This window comes from Stegostoma tigrinum, chromosome 21 (genome assembly GCF_030684315.1).
Source record: "Stegostoma tigrinum isolate sSteTig4 chromosome 21, sSteTig4.hap1, whole genome shotgun sequence".
In the NCBI taxonomy this organism is placed as follows: Eukaryota; Metazoa; Chordata; class Chondrichthyes; order Orectolobiformes; family Stegostomatidae; genus Stegostoma; species Stegostoma tigrinum.
This window is the reverse complement of record NC_081374.1, coordinates 31,941,245-31,958,808: the sequence shown is the minus strand read 5'-3', so window position 1 is coordinate 31,958,808 and position 17,564 is coordinate 31,941,245. Positions and strand designations below refer to the sequence as shown.

Here is a 17,564-nt window from a genome sequence, read left to right as displayed (position 1 = left end):
AAAATTGACTTGCACAGCTGTAAAGATAGGTTGGATTCCTCCCTCTTCTGGTGATAAAGTTAAAAATTAACCATTGTTGAGCTTGTTATTTTAATCATATATTTTGCTGTTACTTGCCTCCTGTATTATTATGTTTCCAACCCCTCTCCATCCCCCAAAACACATTTGTGCATTTCCAGTGACACATCATACTGACATCTAAGAATAGTAAGACTCATGGGCCATGACAAAGCGATGGTCTTTTATGGATTAGTGAGTGGTGCTTCTGTTCAGAACAGGGAAACCAACATCTTTCTAAAATAGAATATGTCACACTTCAACCCTGTCTCACCAATCAGCAAATACTCTGGTCTTAGGGCTGGACTGGATTTTAAGCACAAAATTCCGAAGTAAACTCTCAGATATTTACAAGTCAGCTGTGGTGCTATTTGTGCTCCTTTCTTCTCGGTAAGAATTTTCATTTCTTTCCCAAATTACTTAATTACAATATGATGTGATCTTATTTGGTTATGATTTGAAATTATTTTTTGTGGAATATTCAAGTGACATTTTTAACAAAGTAGGCGACATCTTTATTTTGTTCTTTTTTGTGCGATTTGCAAATAGCTCTACAATTAGAAGCCTTTTGGTGACTAGGATGATTAAATCTGTACATACTGACATTAATCAAAGCTATACTTAGCGCTGAACTTAGTGTAAATGTTATTGTGTTACTGGTCTCACAACTCAAAGATCAAAGCTGCTGACATTTAGGATTTTGGCTACCAGATGCTTGCATTATAGATACAGGATAATTAAACCCTACTAACATTCAGTATGTGTATTTTCACCATAATATACTGACAAGGGAAATCACAGGCATATATGACATTTAAATATGATTTTGAGAATCAGATCCAACAATATTGAAATTCATGAACAAAAGACCATATTTTACTAAGTTTTCTCACCCTTGAACACTGAAATGTATTTTAATTGCTTTTGTGGTTAAGGCTTTAATGAATGAGATTACACCCTATTACTGGCCTTTCTTATCTGAAAAGATAAAATTCTTCATAAAACATTTCTCTTTAAAAGGTCAAAGAATTGCAATTATTTCAGTTATGTAGAGTGGTAAGTAGGCCACTTGAAAGCAGGCATCACTGCTCAATGACCTCCAACAGCAATGGTTACCTTTAAATGCAGTACTGACATAAATATGCATTTAAAAATTCCTTTGTAGTGTGAAGTGCTCTAGAAAAAATTTAAACTTTTACTTTGGAAAAGATTTTTACATTGGACCTTTATAATTCTTTTCCTTCAGTATAAAAATATTTAAACATTAAACAAACGTATTTATATTGATTAGTTCAAAAGAATTAAATGTTTCAGCGCTTTGAACACTTAGCTACCCAAAAATACATGACAGAATTAAAGTCAATAAATTTGTACTTCTGGATTTTTCCATTGTGAATTTTATTCTTTAAGAATATTCATTCTTGGATAGGCTGTTTGAATGTACAGAATCATAGAATCACACAATTTTTACAGATCTGAAAGAGGCCATTCAGCCTGCCATGTATGCACTGGCCCTTGGAATGTGCAATTCACTTAGTTGCATTCTTTGCCACATCTCCTCAAGAGCTTCTGGCTGATTTGGTTGAGTAGCAGCTCCAGCAACACCATGACCACAGTGGTGGTGCTGCTAGAACTGCAGGAAGGCCTACCTTCAGAGAAGACAGTGTCTATCCTGGAGAGAGACAAGTCTAAGGTATTGTTTGGCGAAGGGAGCTAACAAAGCTTGATGAGCTGTAGAAGCAGGCTTAATGGAGTGTAGTTTTTGGAACTTATTTGAGGGAAGGAAGGAGCGGTACAACATTCAGAAAGGATGTCCCTGATTTGCAAAGAGCATACCCTGAACATAGTATTCCCACTTTCTTCCCACCAATTATTAAAATTCTTACAAAGAAGGCTTGCCCAATTGTGTCCAGTGCTCCCACAAACCATATTTTGGCATGGGCAGCGTATTATGAGGATCAATTAAGCTTTTTAACAAGTTCAATTGACTCATATTTATTCACATATGATAAACAGACTGCCTGATTTGACTCCCTAACCGCTGTATTGTGGGAGTGAGCCTATGGATGGATGGGATGTTACACAGCTGGGCACCAATTCTACATTATGTGCCCACCCATCAAAAAACACACCCAGAGAAGATACCACAAAGGGACTCCACAACTGGGTTTATGTCAGCCAAAATTTCAATCCAATTACAGATCCTTAAATAGGAATTAGTGTTAATTCTCTTTCTATATGTTGCCAATTAGCCTTATCTCCATAATCAACCACTTACAATTTTCATCCCTTTAAATTTATTATAGTTTTGCTAACATGAGCATTTTCAATGCCAGGAAAATATGGAACACATGCAATATCATATTGATTATAGCAATAGGTACTACAAACCAGAGCCTGACTTAAATCAGAATCAAAATATTTAATATTTTATAGCTTTCCAAAATTGGTCAATTGGTTGAAACTAGAAAGCATTGTGAATAAACATCCATATGAGTCATCTGTTATTTTAGAGCCAGACTCCTCAGTTCTGCTGATCTTCTGGCAGGATAATAGTGAACTTCTGTCTACCTCAAGCAAATATTAGTGACATGGTTATATAACTTTGTGGTTTCCAGAATCCTTTGACTGGCCTTTTAAGGCAGGAACACCTTGGGAAGGAAACTGATGGAGGATCATTTACTGAGAGTCTCTGTCACCATTGCTTGCTCAAGACTCAATGTACCCAAGAGGGTTACTTGACTGAATAGTTAGATGTATGTCCCAATGGCAGGGTCTAGACCAGTGGTGTTCTCCTGAAAAATGACAACTAGCTTTGTTAAAAAAAAAACTAAGTGGAACTCCTACATAGAGTGCCGATGAGGACCAAGGCCAAGGTCAAATGGCAGACATTGAAGTTTCTAGTCGCAGACATCTGCATTGAGGTTTTCACCTGCCTCAACCATGCAATTGAAATACAATTTCACTGACTCCCCAAACCATGTCCCTGGGAAATTCTTCCCAGTTGTGTTTTGTTTCTTTTCAACAAAGGCAAATAGTTTCCTATCAAAAAGATCTGAACCTCAGCATGTTATACTGATCTCCAAAAGGAATTGCAGCAGTAGTCAATTTAACCCATTTGGAATTTTGTAAAATCTGCATCTTTATGTTTGCATGAACATCCTTCTGCAAACTCTTTCATTTGGTAGTATGTACACATTAGCTTGTTTTCATTTCTGAAGCAATGTGGCAGAAATTCATTATGACTGTTATCTTTTCAGCCACAAGAAATTATCTTTAAATATGTCAGACACGGAAGACTGTGTGGAGGAAATTGAGTAAGTATAATTCTCAGTTGTTACAATTATAATCTTTTATTCTGTTACCTTTGTCTTTGACTTCTCATTGCTTAAATGTTTTCAATTGTTCAGTGTACTATTTGTGATATTTTCATACCAAATTCATTCCAAAGCATTCCCTTCTTGGAGTCACTGACTTTTTACCCAGTACCTCACCCAAAAAGCCATTTTACATGAGAGAGCCTTGACCTCCTATTTCAGTAGCTATAATGTTGGTGAAAGTGTCATAATGAAGTGCAAATCTACCATCTCTTAACTACTACAGATGTGCAATGTTATTGGTGAAAATTCTCATGATTAGCACTCCTGGTCTAACTTTTCTCTCCCTAACCCAAAGGGCCTAAGGTCAATTTCAGTTTATGTTAGTATCACAGCTGTAATTTAACATAAGTTAGGTGGTGAATCTAGGGCTTCTCTGTTTCACACAGTTCAGTCACTGCTCAGCCAACTTGCAGACTATTTGAGGAGATTTTTAAAAGGTTATTGTTATATTTCAGGGAACAAGAAGGTAAGAAGCTGAAAATGAAAATACTTCACTTCCACATTTTTCAAAAGGAATGCTCTAGTTACCTGTAATAAATATGTTTCCTTGTATTCCATTTGCCTGTTATAACAGAAGAAGAAGTCGAAGGTATGTACGTTATTTTTCCACTTCAGATTATTTCATGTTTTTCTTGGTAATTTAGTGAAGAAAAATAGAAAAGAGAGAGACAATTTAATCATCCAAGTCAATTTTCATAAAGCAAAGATATCTTTAACACAACATTTATCAGTCTCATGCTTTAACTGTGTAATTTTTACTTCCCCGACTTAAAATTCCATCCCTGGTGTTAACCATTCTTTGAAAATCAATAAATTCTGACATTGGTCTTATATATTTTTAAATCAGTTTTTGAAGTTGTCTGTGCTTTGCATTCATCATTTAACATGAAATACTGAATTGCATTAAGTTAACCTTTTCTGTTTCACCTTGTAACGTATATATCTATAAGGAAGCCTAATATTTGTCTTTTAAAGTTGAATGAATGGAAGCCTTTTTCATTTTTTTTTCTCAGAACGAAGTCCTCTGGATTCTGTAATGTAGTCCTTTATTTTGCACTGGCTACAGGACAAGTTGTAATCCCCTGAGTTGAATGCTGATGCAGCCTGAACAGAACACACTTATTTTTTCGGCTTAACTGCTTCTATTAGTTTGACATATAGTTCTGAATTGTGCTGCTTTTATCGATTATGCCAAGATATGGTTCATGTCAAGATTACTACTGTTATGACGCAGAGGCAGTGAGCCAAATCAAAATCTGCCTCCCTATCTGTGTATTTGCAACAGAAAAATGAAATACACAAAGACCCTCAAAATTAGCCCAATGGCTCTTAACAAGACTTTTTTTTTTAAATAACCTGAGTGAATAACTGATACTACACACCAGGTTTATAGCCTAAACAAAAGAATTATCAATTTATTACTAATATATAGTTTTAGCAGAGAACAGTGAAAGAACAAGGTATTCTAATTAATGGCTATAATTTAAACGCAATCTTCTTCGGTTCTAGACTGTATTCACAGAAAGATTGACTGACAAACAGACACAGTTAAGGGATTAATCAATAGGAGAATAAATGAGATGTAACTGGCCATCTCACTTAAGCAGTATCTATGATCAATAATATCACAAGCACATGGGATTGCATCTTGTTTGGTTTTATGAAGACACCAGTTAATGTAAACAGCTTCCACTAGACTCTGAGGAATATTTGCTTAACTCCTATAACTGAGGTTCTATTCTCTGAACTTTCAATAAGTTGAATACAGAAGGATAATCAGGGAGCAATCAATAATTCCCGCTATAGGTTAGATGGCCACAATCATCTGGTTTAAAAAAAACCTCTGTTCAAAACCAGTGCAAACTTTGGTTTCCCTTTCTTTTTTTCCCGACATTCTCTTCGTACCAGCCTTTCTGTAAGGCTATTTAACATTCAACACCTGTCATTTGTTTGAGTATAATGCCTCTCTGGAGTTAAATGTCTATAAAGTTCAATGTCTATAACATACTTGGAACAAGAATCAACCTGTAATTATCTGCGAGACCTGACCTCATAAACAAATATCAGTTTTCCTGCCCTTCCAAAACAAATCAAGCTGTTGCTCACAGTTCAAACATCACCGCCAACCCCCAGCTCACAATCCAAAGCACCAAACCAAACGATACAGTAAAAAAAATTAGCATAGCTCTCATAGCACTATCATTGCCAGAGCTTATTGTGTCCCCGACTAACTAGTCTAGCTTCAATCATTTGAGAATTTTTCCAATCGTTTCTTACAGCGATGAGTGTTGTGCCATTTCTGTATTAAAGTTAATCTCGCACAGTTTGACTATTTAGAAAGATTTTGTCCATGTTAACTTCTTGGTTATTTTATCACATTCTACTGTTCTGGCTCATTTATTATTCACAAGTTTGATCAATTTAGATTGCATTTGACAACAGGTAACAGATTAATTAGCTTTTCCACATCTGACATGAGCCACCTTCTGAAAATCAAGATATGTAAGATATGTACATAATAAGACTTCCTAAGATGCACTTGAATGTCAGTTCCTAGAGAAATAAAATCAAGGAAGTTATTCAGGCAGTTATTTCATAAAGGCAACCTTCCAGTTTATTCCTTGTATAACAACTCAGATTATTTAGTCCATGTTTGTTTAATTCCCATCCAACGAGACCTTCCCTACTTTCATTGACAAATTTGCAAGGATGTAGCCAGGGTTCAAGGGTTTGATCTAATGGGAGAGGCTGAATAGGCTGGGCTACTAGGATTGGTACTCGGTTGTCAAAAGGGTCTAGGCCCGAAACGTCAGCTTTTGTGCTCCTGAGATGCTGCTTGGCCTGCTGTGTTCATCCAGCCTCACATTTTATTATCTTGGAATCTCCAGCATCTGCAGTTCCCATTATCTCTGAGATTAAAATTTGGTTGAGTTTTGGTAACTCTGGCCTGGTTTAAGTGCATTGGCTAAATTCAAAAATCTGTTGTTTCTCCTAGACCCTTCATCAGAGAGGGGGATGGGGTGAGGGTTCTGGAATAAATAGGGAGAGAGGGGGAGGCGGACCGAAGATGGAGAGAAAAGAAGATAGTTGGAGAGAGTATAGGTGGGGAGGTAGGGAGGGGATAGGTCAGTCCAGGGAAGACAGACAGGTCAAGGAGGTGGAATGACGTTAGTAGGTAGGAGATGGAGGTGCGGCTTGGAGTGGGAGGAAGGGATGGGTGAGAGGAAGAACAGGTTAGGGAGGCAGAGACAGGTTGGACTGGTTTTGGGATGCAGTGGGTGGAGGGGAAGAGCTGGGCTGGTTGTGTGGTGCAGTGGGGGGAGGGGACGAACTGGGCTGGTTTTGGGATGCGGTGGGGGAAGGGGAGATTTTGAAGCTGGTGAAGTCCACATTGATACCATTAGGCTGCAGGGTTCCCAGGTGGAATATGAGTTGCTGTTCCTGCAACCTTTGGGTGGCATCATTGTGGCATTGCAGGAGGCCCATGATGGACATGTCATCTAAAGAATGGGAGGGGGAGTGGAAATGGTTTGCAACTGGGAGGTGCAGTTGTTTATTGCGAACCGAGCGGAACCAACCCGAAGGTTGCAGGAACAGCAACTCATATTCAGCTTGGGCACCCTGCAGCCCAATGGTATCAATGTGGACTTCACCAGCTTCAAAATCTCCCCTTCCCCCACCGCATCCCAAAACTAGCCCAGTTCGTCCCCTCCCCCGACTGCACCACACAACCAGCCCAGCTCTTCTCTTCCCCCAATTGCATCCCAAAACCAGCCCAGCCTGTCTCTGCCTCCCTAACCTGTTCTTCCTCTCACCCATCCCTTCCTCCCACCCCAAGCCGCACTTCCATCTCCTACCTACCAACCTCATCCCACCTCCTTGACCTGTCCGTCTTCCCTGGATTGACCTCCCCACCTATACTCTCCTCTCCACCTATCTTCTTTTATCTCCATCTTCGGTCCACCTCCCCCTCTCTCCCTATTTATTCCAGAACCCTCAAATCATCCCCCTCTCTGATGAAGGGTCTAGGCCCGAAACGTCAGCTTTTGTGCTCCTGAGATGCTGCTGGGCCTGCTCTGTTCATGCAGCCTCACATTTTATTATCTTGTTTCAGCAAAAATGCTGCTTTGCCTACGGACAGCACAGCCTTTTGGTACAATGTTTCAATTTCATGAATGCTCTGTGTGCTGCTGCCTGCAGGCTCTTTTAAATCTGAAAACCTTAAAAAAGCTTTTAAAGGGACCATGCAATATTCCTGCCACCCCTGATCATTTTACAATCATTAAATTTTATCATCCTGCCTTCCAATCCACAAATACTCTACCCAAGATCTCAACAGTTCCTGCCTGAAGGAAATAAATGAATCATCATGATGAAAAGGTGGATTTTTTTTCTCTAAATCTTAACACTTTATTATTAGATCCATAGGTCATTAATCTAAAGTTATACATTCCATACTAATCCTATATGCATTTATAACATTGAGCGACCATTTATAACATTGAACTATCATATAACTGCCATTTTGATCTTATTTATACAATATTGTTTCTTTAAATAATAATAAAAAATTATTATGATTAATTCTGTAGTCTGGGGAAATAATGTCTTTGTTTGTGGGGTTGAGGATGAGTTGTTTTGTAGCAGTTTCAATTCAACAGGGGGTGCATCAGCACCAAAATCATGAAGGCAGGTATTTTGAACTGTGCAGTCAGGAGAGACTCTGTCATACATGAATTCAATTGATCAAAGATTTCAAAGACTGCAAAGTTCTGTAATTTATTTATGAATTGTATAAATATTTTATGTTGGTTTGCATCATTTAACATTTATATAGAATGATGAATGCAGGTATTATGAGCCTAAGAGCAAAATTTCTGCTTATAAGTCTATTTGTACTTAAATGTCTTAAACCTGTTTCCTCCACTGGACATTGTTTAACTCCTCAGTTTGTGTGACTGTACATGTATTTTATAATACTGCTTTAACATCCTATTTTAAAATATTAACTGATCTAAACTTTTAATTCATGAAACTGGTCCCCATGCAGAAGAGGAACATGAAGAAAATGGTCAATAGATTTTTAAACTCATTGAAGTTGCATGCCAAACAATAAATCTGTTATTGTGCATTGCTTGCTCCATATCGAATGGAGTCCTCATTTGTATTGAGGTTATTTAAACTTTCCATCTCTTGTTTTAACTGTACTATTTAAACCGGTGATTAACTGAGCTGTGAAGGAACTGGACTTGATAAATACACAGCAACTCCTTTGGATTTGACTGTTTAACTATGAGTTAAGTAATTTTAATCTCCTAGTATATAGAAGCTGTAGTGAAAATTAGTCTGGCAATAAGGACGGCACGGTGGCTCAGTGGTTAGCACTGCAGCCTCACACAGCGCCAGTGACCTGTGTACAATTCCAGCCTCTGGTAACTGTCTGTGTGGAGTTTGCACATTCTCCCTGTGTCTGCGTGGGTTTCTTCTGGGTGCTCCAGTTTCCTCCCACAGTCCAAAAATCTGCAGGTTAGGTGGATCGGCCATGCTAAATTGCCTGTAGTGTTCAGGGGTGTGTGAGTTACAGGGGGATGGGTCTGGGTGGGGTGCTCCAAGGGGCAGTGTGGACTTGTTGGGCCAAAGGGCCTGTTTCCACACTGTAGGGAATCTAATCTATTAGATAGCACTCCTATCTTTTAAAGGGAAATTTCATCTTGGGACTGTGTAGATCAATATGATGGTCAGGAGTGCTGTAACTGACCTGAGAACATTTGATTGAGAATGGAAAATAAAACCAGGTTTCTCTCTATCCAGTTTCAAGGTCCATAGAGACCAATAGCTTTTTAAAAGACACTTCAGAGACTGACTCAAATGATCATGTGGCAATATTTCATGTTTTAAAACTTCTAATAAGCAAATAAGATCAATATCAGCTAAATACTATATAGTAGATAATAAAAACACTTTTTGACAGGAAAGATTTCCCCCTTTGACTTCCTAACTGGACTGAAATCCTTGCAGTGTGTTTATATATGGTCAGAAATCACAGGTTATGGTCCAACAGGTTCATATGAAAACACAAATTTTCAGAGTCTTACTGAAGAACTTTTCAACTTGGACTTTTCAACTCAAAAGAAACGGGAAGGATGAATCTATTGGAAGTTGGGAATAACCTGACTGATTCCTGTAAAGGCCACAGTTCTGCAGATTACATCAATGGTAGTGTTAAAACATTCCATCTGCCTCTGCATCCCTGACACTCATCTCTTCCATTAAATGTTGCTTTCAACATTGGAAATGCTGAGGAGCCAACTCGATACCTGAATTGTTAAGCAGGAGCAAATAAGTATTCATAAAAGAATGATGCCAACTTAGCCTACCTCTGTACTAATTTATCCACTCTGTGTTTCCAAAATTATTGTCAGCTGAACCTTGTACAGTCTTGATTGCAATGGACCATTCAAGCTGTAGCAACTGCCCTGTTTAAGCTTCACAGTAGAGATTCAGAAACCCTCAATTGGTGACATTATTTTATTCAAATGCTAATCACCCTTTACATAGCTGCTCATGAAATCTCTGAGCATTCCTTACCAGAATGACAAACTCCCTTTGGTAATTATTCAATCAATAAGAAATCAGCCACAAAAATGTAAAAGGAACAACTTTCCCATGTAAAGAAAAACAACATTAAACTTTAATTTTTATTACAGAATCTTGCTGCAAAGCTTGTAAAGCACTAACTTGCTTTTTGTGTGTTTTTTTTAAATGTCAATGTTGTAGAAGAAGAGGTAGAAGATGAGCAAGGTAAATTGTTGAATGTCTAAAGAATCATTTAGTTATGCTCGACAGCTATTGAATTCTAATTGAGAACTTTGTCTTACAAGCCAGGAATGAAAATAATGCAATCCTTATAGCTTCAGTGGAGGTTTAACTGATAACATGCGAGTCGCAAGTATTTTATTTTTGCCATATTGACTGAAAAACTCAGACTCCCAAAACGGGATGAGGATCCTAGGAACTCAATTGGAACTGGTTTTGCTCAGCAGTCCAAAGAGAATAACAAGTTGACATGAGAAATCTAAAGTGAGAGGAGCATGTTGTGTTATGAGTCATAAATAATGTGCAGTATAACTACAAGAGACATGCTTAAGATATTATCACTTGTATTATGATGTGTGACCTGATAGTATAAAAGTCTCAGATCTCATCTTAACAATGGCCAGTTGAATCATGACATGCTAGTAGAAGAGTGCTACTGTTTGCAACCAAATAGCTTAATGTTAGCCCAGACACCAAAAAGCCTGTGCCTGTAATATTTGTTTGTTACCCATGCCTTGGCCTCATTATAAACTAAGTATTGCCACATCAGGTACAAATACCATATTGGCAGTTCAGGACACGCTATATTAAAAGCAATGTTCTTCTCTCTGTTAATACAATCTCGCTAAAAATTGAATTTAACTCCTCCATCTGAGTTATCTTTTACATAATATCCTGTTGAGGCAGCGGGGGTTCAAGACTTACAGGACGGGCAGTGAGAAGTCTACTGCCTCTTCTCTGCAAGGTCTACCCAAAGCCTCAAACCCTGATCCCCACAAGAATCAGGCAATGTTGAGATCACCAGACAGCCTTCCCTTGGAATCAAGGCCCCCACGAATGGAAGATCTGCTTACCTAGAGCTGCTGGCCAATAAAAGCTGGCATGTCTTGCAGTCAGCGGCACCACTGAGGAAGTCATGTCAGTGCAGGGAGCATACAAATCAGAGTTCCAGGATTGGAGAGGACGTAGGCCTCAGACAAATAATACAAAGGGAAAGAGAGTAATGAGGTGGAATTCACAGGGAGAGGGGGGTCAGAAGCAAAGACAGGGGCATGCCCCCACCTCCCCAGTGTCCAGTGCCTCGATCAGTTTGTTTGTTTCTACTCCTTCAGCCAAGGTAACTAGCAGTCAGTGTGGCTTCAACTGCCATGCACACTGAAGGGTGATGCACCTGCCTGCACCTGGGGTAATCCACTCCATGGCAGGCTGACACACTTAGGAAGTCATTAATTGGCCACTTAAGGCTCTCAGAAGACAATGTGGTTTGAACGTTGGCCATGGTTTTCCCTCAGAGTTTAATTTTGGCAGAGGTAGTGATGCAGAGAGTTCTGGTTGTTTTTATTCACCGTGGGACGTCACTTGCTGGCCAGCGTTTATTGCCCATCTGTAGTTGCCGTTGTGAAGGTGGTGGTGGGTTGTCTTCTTGAACCACTGCAGTCAACATGCCACAGGTTGGCTCCACAATCTCATTAGAAAGAATTCCAGGATTTTGACCTAGTGACAGTAAAGAAATGGCAATACATTTCCATGCCAGGATAGCGAGTGGCTTGAAGGAGAACTTGCAGATGGTAGTGTTCCTCCGTATCTGCTGCCCTTGTCCTTCTAGATGGAAGTGGTTGTGGGTTTTGAAGGTCTAAGGATCTTTGGTGAATACAGCACCACTCTGCATAACTGTATGTCTTACCCATTTCCAAAGTAACCGTTGGTGAGAACAGAGGATTCCTCCCATCATTTCATTTTTACTGTCAATCTCTCGACTCATATTCCTGCATTTTAAAGAGGAAAGGTATTGTGCCTTTTTATCTCTTGTGGAATAGCTACTGTTATGTGGCAATTAATACTTAATGAGCTCTCTTTGCTTGAATGTTTATTTCAGGTGATGAAGAGGAAGTAGAAGATACAGAAGGTGAGGTGTATGACCCAAAATGAACACTGTCTTTATGGTATTAGTTTTGTTTGTCAAATTGTAATTTCTGTTGTTTGATAATGATGAACGTAATATGTGGCTGCTCCATCTTCTCTCCTCTGGGTATAATACTCACTGCACCATACACTCTTTGCAGAAACAATGATTGCCGTTATTTTATGTCAAAGTGGATTTTTAAGTATCATCTTTGTGCTACAAGTTTACTTTTCTTTATTTTGCAGTTACTGCTAGCATCCTAAGTCTTGAGACAGCCAGCTCATAGTACTTTTATAGTTTGAATGCAAAGCATGCACTTCATTGGGAACTATATGACAAAGGCTGTTCCAATCAGAATATTAAATTGAAGAAGGTATAACTGGCTAAAATGAAGCACAAATCTGGGTTTGAATATCTCTTTAGACATTCTCTGTTGCTGTATTATTTCAAACACAAGTGACCTTTTTGGGTGGGAGTTTACCACAGAGATGCCTGGTAATGGGTGAGATAGCAGGTGACGCTGGAAATGGGACATATATTCTTGGCAGGTTTTGATGGAATCGGAAGAGTATCACACAAAGCAAAGTGCCCTCACCGGAGCTCACAACAACTCTCAAAATTGCCGTACTTAAAATTCGCAAAGTGATACTATGAGCATAGATGTGTAAATTCTATGTCAAGCATTATAATCCTAGCAACACTTTCATTCAAAGCACATGACACCAGGTTATGTTCCAACACATTTGTTTGAAAACACAAGCTTTCACAGTCTTACTCCTTCTTCAGGTGTAATTTACTAATTGTTTTCAAATAAACCTGTTGAAATATAATCTCGCGTCATGTCGTTTCTGACCCTGTCCACCCCAGTTCAACACTAGCACCTCCACAACATTTTCATTCAAAGTGTCATAAAACATTCCAAGGTGGAGCACCGTGATAGCAATAAAATGCAACTTTTAATAAGTTAAAAGATTGTTAAAACGCAGTGTAACAATTAGATTAATATAATATGATTTAAATCTACTTGGACCTGCATCTTTGTTATTTTCAACTCAAGCTCTGCTTCAATCATAGATGTGAGAAGTTTAAAGTTACATCTTAATCTTCTAAACATATTTATGCACATAAAACCCGCTAGTTGTAAAGGTGTCAAAAGATCAAAGCTAAAAGTAATTACTATTATTCAATCGTCATTTGTTATGTCATGATTGACATGTTTGACAGAGTGAGTTGTAGCTTTTAACTTCCTGAATCTATAAATGGAACAGCTCCTAGGAGCACTTATGCTCCATTGAGAGTAAAGGTTCAGATTCATTTTCAGACAATGTAAGGTACCCAGAGGGCTGGCTCAAACCTAGTGCAATGAGTAAGTGGAAGAAATACCCTTTGTAAAAATTGGTTAAGAAATTCTCAAGGGCAAACAAGACTTGAGGATAGCAAACTTCTTTCCTAATTTTATTATAGAAATAAATATTTTAAAAAGTGGTTATATATGATGAAATCTGAATAAAGAGTTAATTAATTCAAAATTTGCTGAATAACCTTAGTATGCTGTTGATACCAATTTTACAAGTTGTAACCTATTTCAGGTGGTTTTACAGCAATAGTGTAAAACTAGAAGTTCTCACCAATTCAGTAGATTACAATTTGTGGGGTCTTCAATAGCAGACACTCTGGCAAAGCATGGAATATCTGTCAGTAGATTTTAATTGTATATATACAGACTCCAGAAACTGATGTCAATTTCAGAGCAATAATGATGCAAGGGCTGAGAGTTTCACTGTCACTCTTATCAAAAACTGTATCTCATTTAAGATGAAAAATTGCTGAAAATAATTTTAGCTGATTAAGTAAGCTTTTATTTGCTATTTTAATTCCTAGAAAATAAAATTGCTGAAGAGGCTCAAGGTATGAAATGTAACAAAAATCAGGAATTTTATTTGTAATCATTAACTGCTTTTCCTGTGTCTTCAGGCTTTGTTTGATAACTGGAATGGCCAAATGGTTGTTACACTGTCATGTATCATTTTAGCATTCACCCTCCTTCCTGTAACACACAGCTGGAGAAAAGACAGAATCAGCAATGCTATGTATTGCTGCATAGCTTGACAAATAGATAGGAGACTCAGGAAAAAGATTAATAACTGTTACTTCCCATTTATATGCAAGGAGAGATAATCTTATCACCATGAAGCGTAAAACCATCTCTGCCTGAGTTAGAGATACCTCCCAGCTTTATTAAAAATATTAGTACATTACATATTGTAGTTATCATATTTCAACTGTTTCCTCACAATTTACACAATTATTCTCTGTCTTTTTCCCAAGGCCAGCACTATCTTATTAATAATGCAGTCCCTGCACTTGTAGCCCCTCTTTGTGCTTCTAGGGTTCCCATTTACTTTTCCTCACTGATATTATGACTGAAAATGTAACCCTAACTAACTATAATTTATGGTCCTGATGTTTATTTTTCATTGTTGGACAATTGATAGATAATGTTGTTGTACCCAAAACCACACAACCCATCTTTGCTACTGAGGTAGCTTCAGTAATATGTTCCTTCCTGAAATTGTCCCTGAGTTTTTATGGAACAGTTTTACAAAGATTACATCCCTGAAAATAAAGTATGAGTCACAATGTTTGACAATTAATTCTGGGAGACAAATACATTTTGATTGTCATAATTATGTGAAAGTTTCTGAAATTAAGCCTGGCAAAATTTTAATATTTTCTGTCCTGTAGAACAATTCATAGAAACATTGCGCATGTTAGAATTGACAGAATTGTAATGATTTAACAAATTCATTTAGTGCACAGTAGCTAAGAGAAATTTAGTCAACAGTAAGGATTCTGAGCAGCAATAGTAGTTTGATGAAACTTACAACATAGGATCGAGTGTTTCCTTATGGATAATTAAACTAAAATGGGTGCAATAGCATTCAGCACTAAACGTATGTTGCAGTTTTGCACACAAGAAGCAGACTATGGTATTACTTTCTATGCGCCAAGTTGTTTGAAAATATGCTGATTTTCAATGGTGGACATCTTACAGATTACAGCTGCATCTCAAGTGCACATCCCTTGGGTAAATTAAATAAAATGAACTTTTAGTTAATTAGGAAGTAATATCAATGATTACTGATTAATTATCACTCAGTACTACAATCCTCCACTGTGGGATTAGAATGGAAAGCTTGAGCTGCAAATGCTACAATTTAATCATAATCAAATGCAAATACACATGTTCTCTTACCTTCTGACATGCACAGGATTATACTGACCTATTGGATCAGCAGGATTAATTACCAAAGCTCCAATTTTAATTTTAGTGGGAGTAGCAGTGTTGGAGGTAAGAATGTGTGGGATATTGTAACATTTTAACCTCTAACCTGGAACTAGCAAAAATGACAGCCGGCAGGAACGTTAAATTGAGTGACAACTGTTAGAGGTACAAGAAATGGTGCCAAACAAGATGAAAACTGCAGGGAAGAAAGGAGCTTGAAAGAATCCCAAACATGAGAAGGGCTGAAGTTTAATTGTAGGGCCTACTGGACCTCTCCTGTTATCAGTAGCTCACAAGAAATAAAAATTGTAAAAGCATTTATCTGGGCTAGGATTCAAGTAACTGCAGTCTTCCCTGAAAATGGGTAGCAATATGAATGAGTCAGGGAATCCAAGTTTAAAGTCATTTTGAGGTTCGAATGGTGTGGTAAATCCTTTTAGATATTTAGTAATGATGTTTGTCTGCCAATGGAGGAGGGCCTCACACACCTGTTGAAGCTTGGGACTTGACATTACAGCTTCAAAATATGTGGCACTGACTGATGGGGAGGTGGGTGAGTAACTCACTCACATTGTAGCCCTCACTCCCAAGCCTCCTGTGATCACCATTCACAAGAGATCAAAACTGGAACTTGGATGACCAGAGATAAAGAATACTTCTGAAAGCTTTAAGGATTTTGTTTTATACTATCAGTATTCCAATACTCTGTATTGCATGCTGACAATAAATAGCATGACAATCATAATTCCTCAATACAATCAATTTCCAGTACTGGGTATGCTTGTGTAGCAAGGAGCAGAATGGGTGGCCAGGCACTTTCTCAGATGGAGGAAACAAATATTGGATGATCCATGGCCTCAAGTAACTCTCAAACTTTAAAGTACAAGCTCATTGTAGTTTGTAGCTGAGAGAGATATGGGAGTGGGGGGGAAGATCACCTTGGCCAGGGAGTACATCAAGGCCAAATAACTGCAGCCTGGGTCTTGAGGGAGTCTGCTGTGCACAGCTGGGATCATGGTTTCTGTGCTTGTGTCAGAGGCTAGGGGCTCAGTCCAGGAGCCCTACCGGGCATGTGATTTCTGTCCCTGCCCTGGGTTGAGATGTTGCAGACTAAGCAATATTAAAAAGTTAGAAACAATTGGATTTGCTGTATCAATAGATTTCAATGTAATGTTGACAAAAGCATCAATGGTGAATAAAAAAAAGACATCAACAAAACTGAACAAACAAAAAGCTGCTTAGAATTGAAAACTCCCAACTGAACTCTACGAGTGACATTGATTTTTGTTCTATCTATTCCTGCAAATATTATTATTGATCAGTTTGCTTGTCAATTAGTAATAAATACAATTTAATAGTTTGCTGTTAAATAGATTCTAAAGTCTATACAAAATGATTATTGCTGAACTCAGTCATTTCCGAAGCCTATACTTTATCTTGAGTCCAGTTTATTCAGCACTTAATGTCAAAATGTTATTTTTTTTCTGGGCAGAGGTAAATGAAGGTTTGAATATAATGCAAAGAAAAGTATCAGTAATGTAGGGAATACAGTAGCAACTTTTAATATTGTTTACTGTCGACACAGGTGATTGAAAACATCAATCCAGCTTTGCTTTCACATTTTTAATACATGTCTTAATGCACTGGCATCTGCTATTTAAACCACAAACACTTATTTATGTACATTTTATTCTAACTTTATCTTCAGAATTATGATGCATTGGAATAATTAACTATTTTGTTATTTGTCTGTATGGTATGTTTTTATTCATTCATGGGATATTGACATCATTGGCACAGCCAAGATTTATTGTCCATCCTTGTTAGTTCTCAAGCACATTGGTAAGCACCTTCGTGGCTGCTCCAGTCCATGTGATATTTTTACTGAAACAGCACAAGTCTTTATCAGCTCAATGACTCTCAGCTGATGCGGCATAGTGGCACTTACCTCGTATATGTGGCATTTCATCTATGTGCTAATATATCTAATAAAATCATCTTTAAACCACAGAAAATGCTTCCATGGAATACATACGCTACACTTGATATAAAATTATGATTTGAGATTATTCTGAAATTGCTACCCAGCATTTCCATGATTAAATGACAAAGGTGCAATTCC

General features: G+C 37.9%; 1 protein-coding gene and 1 long non-coding RNA gene across 5 annotated transcripts in view; both read left to right on the top strand.

Moving 5' to 3' along the window:
* Window positions 1-175: 175 nt before the first annotated feature.
* On the top strand, window positions 176-3,854 carry LOC132210841 (uncharacterized). The gene is made up of 3 exons (XR_009447011.1): window positions 176-447; window positions 3,318-3,374; window positions 3,824-3,854. It is a non-coding gene; the product is annotated as an uncharacterized LOC132210841 (long non-coding RNA).
* A 144-nt stretch (window positions 3,855-3,998) lies between these two features.
* Window positions 3,999-17,564, top strand: part of LOC125462797 (troponin T, cardiac muscle) — a 37,568-nt gene continuing 24,002 nt past the window's right edge. The window contains exons 1-4 of one of the 4 annotated variants that reach the window (XM_059653422.1): window positions 4,010-4,026; window positions 10,215-10,238; window positions 12,130-12,159; window positions 14,038-14,064. The gene's annotated coding sequence lies outside the window, so the exon portion shown is untranslated. Of the gene's footprint in view, window positions 4,027-10,214; window positions 10,239-12,129; window positions 12,160-14,037; window positions 14,065-17,564 lie in introns of those variants that run through there. The other 3 variants (XM_048553183.2, XM_048553186.2, XM_048553184.2) reach the window with 3 other exon arrangements.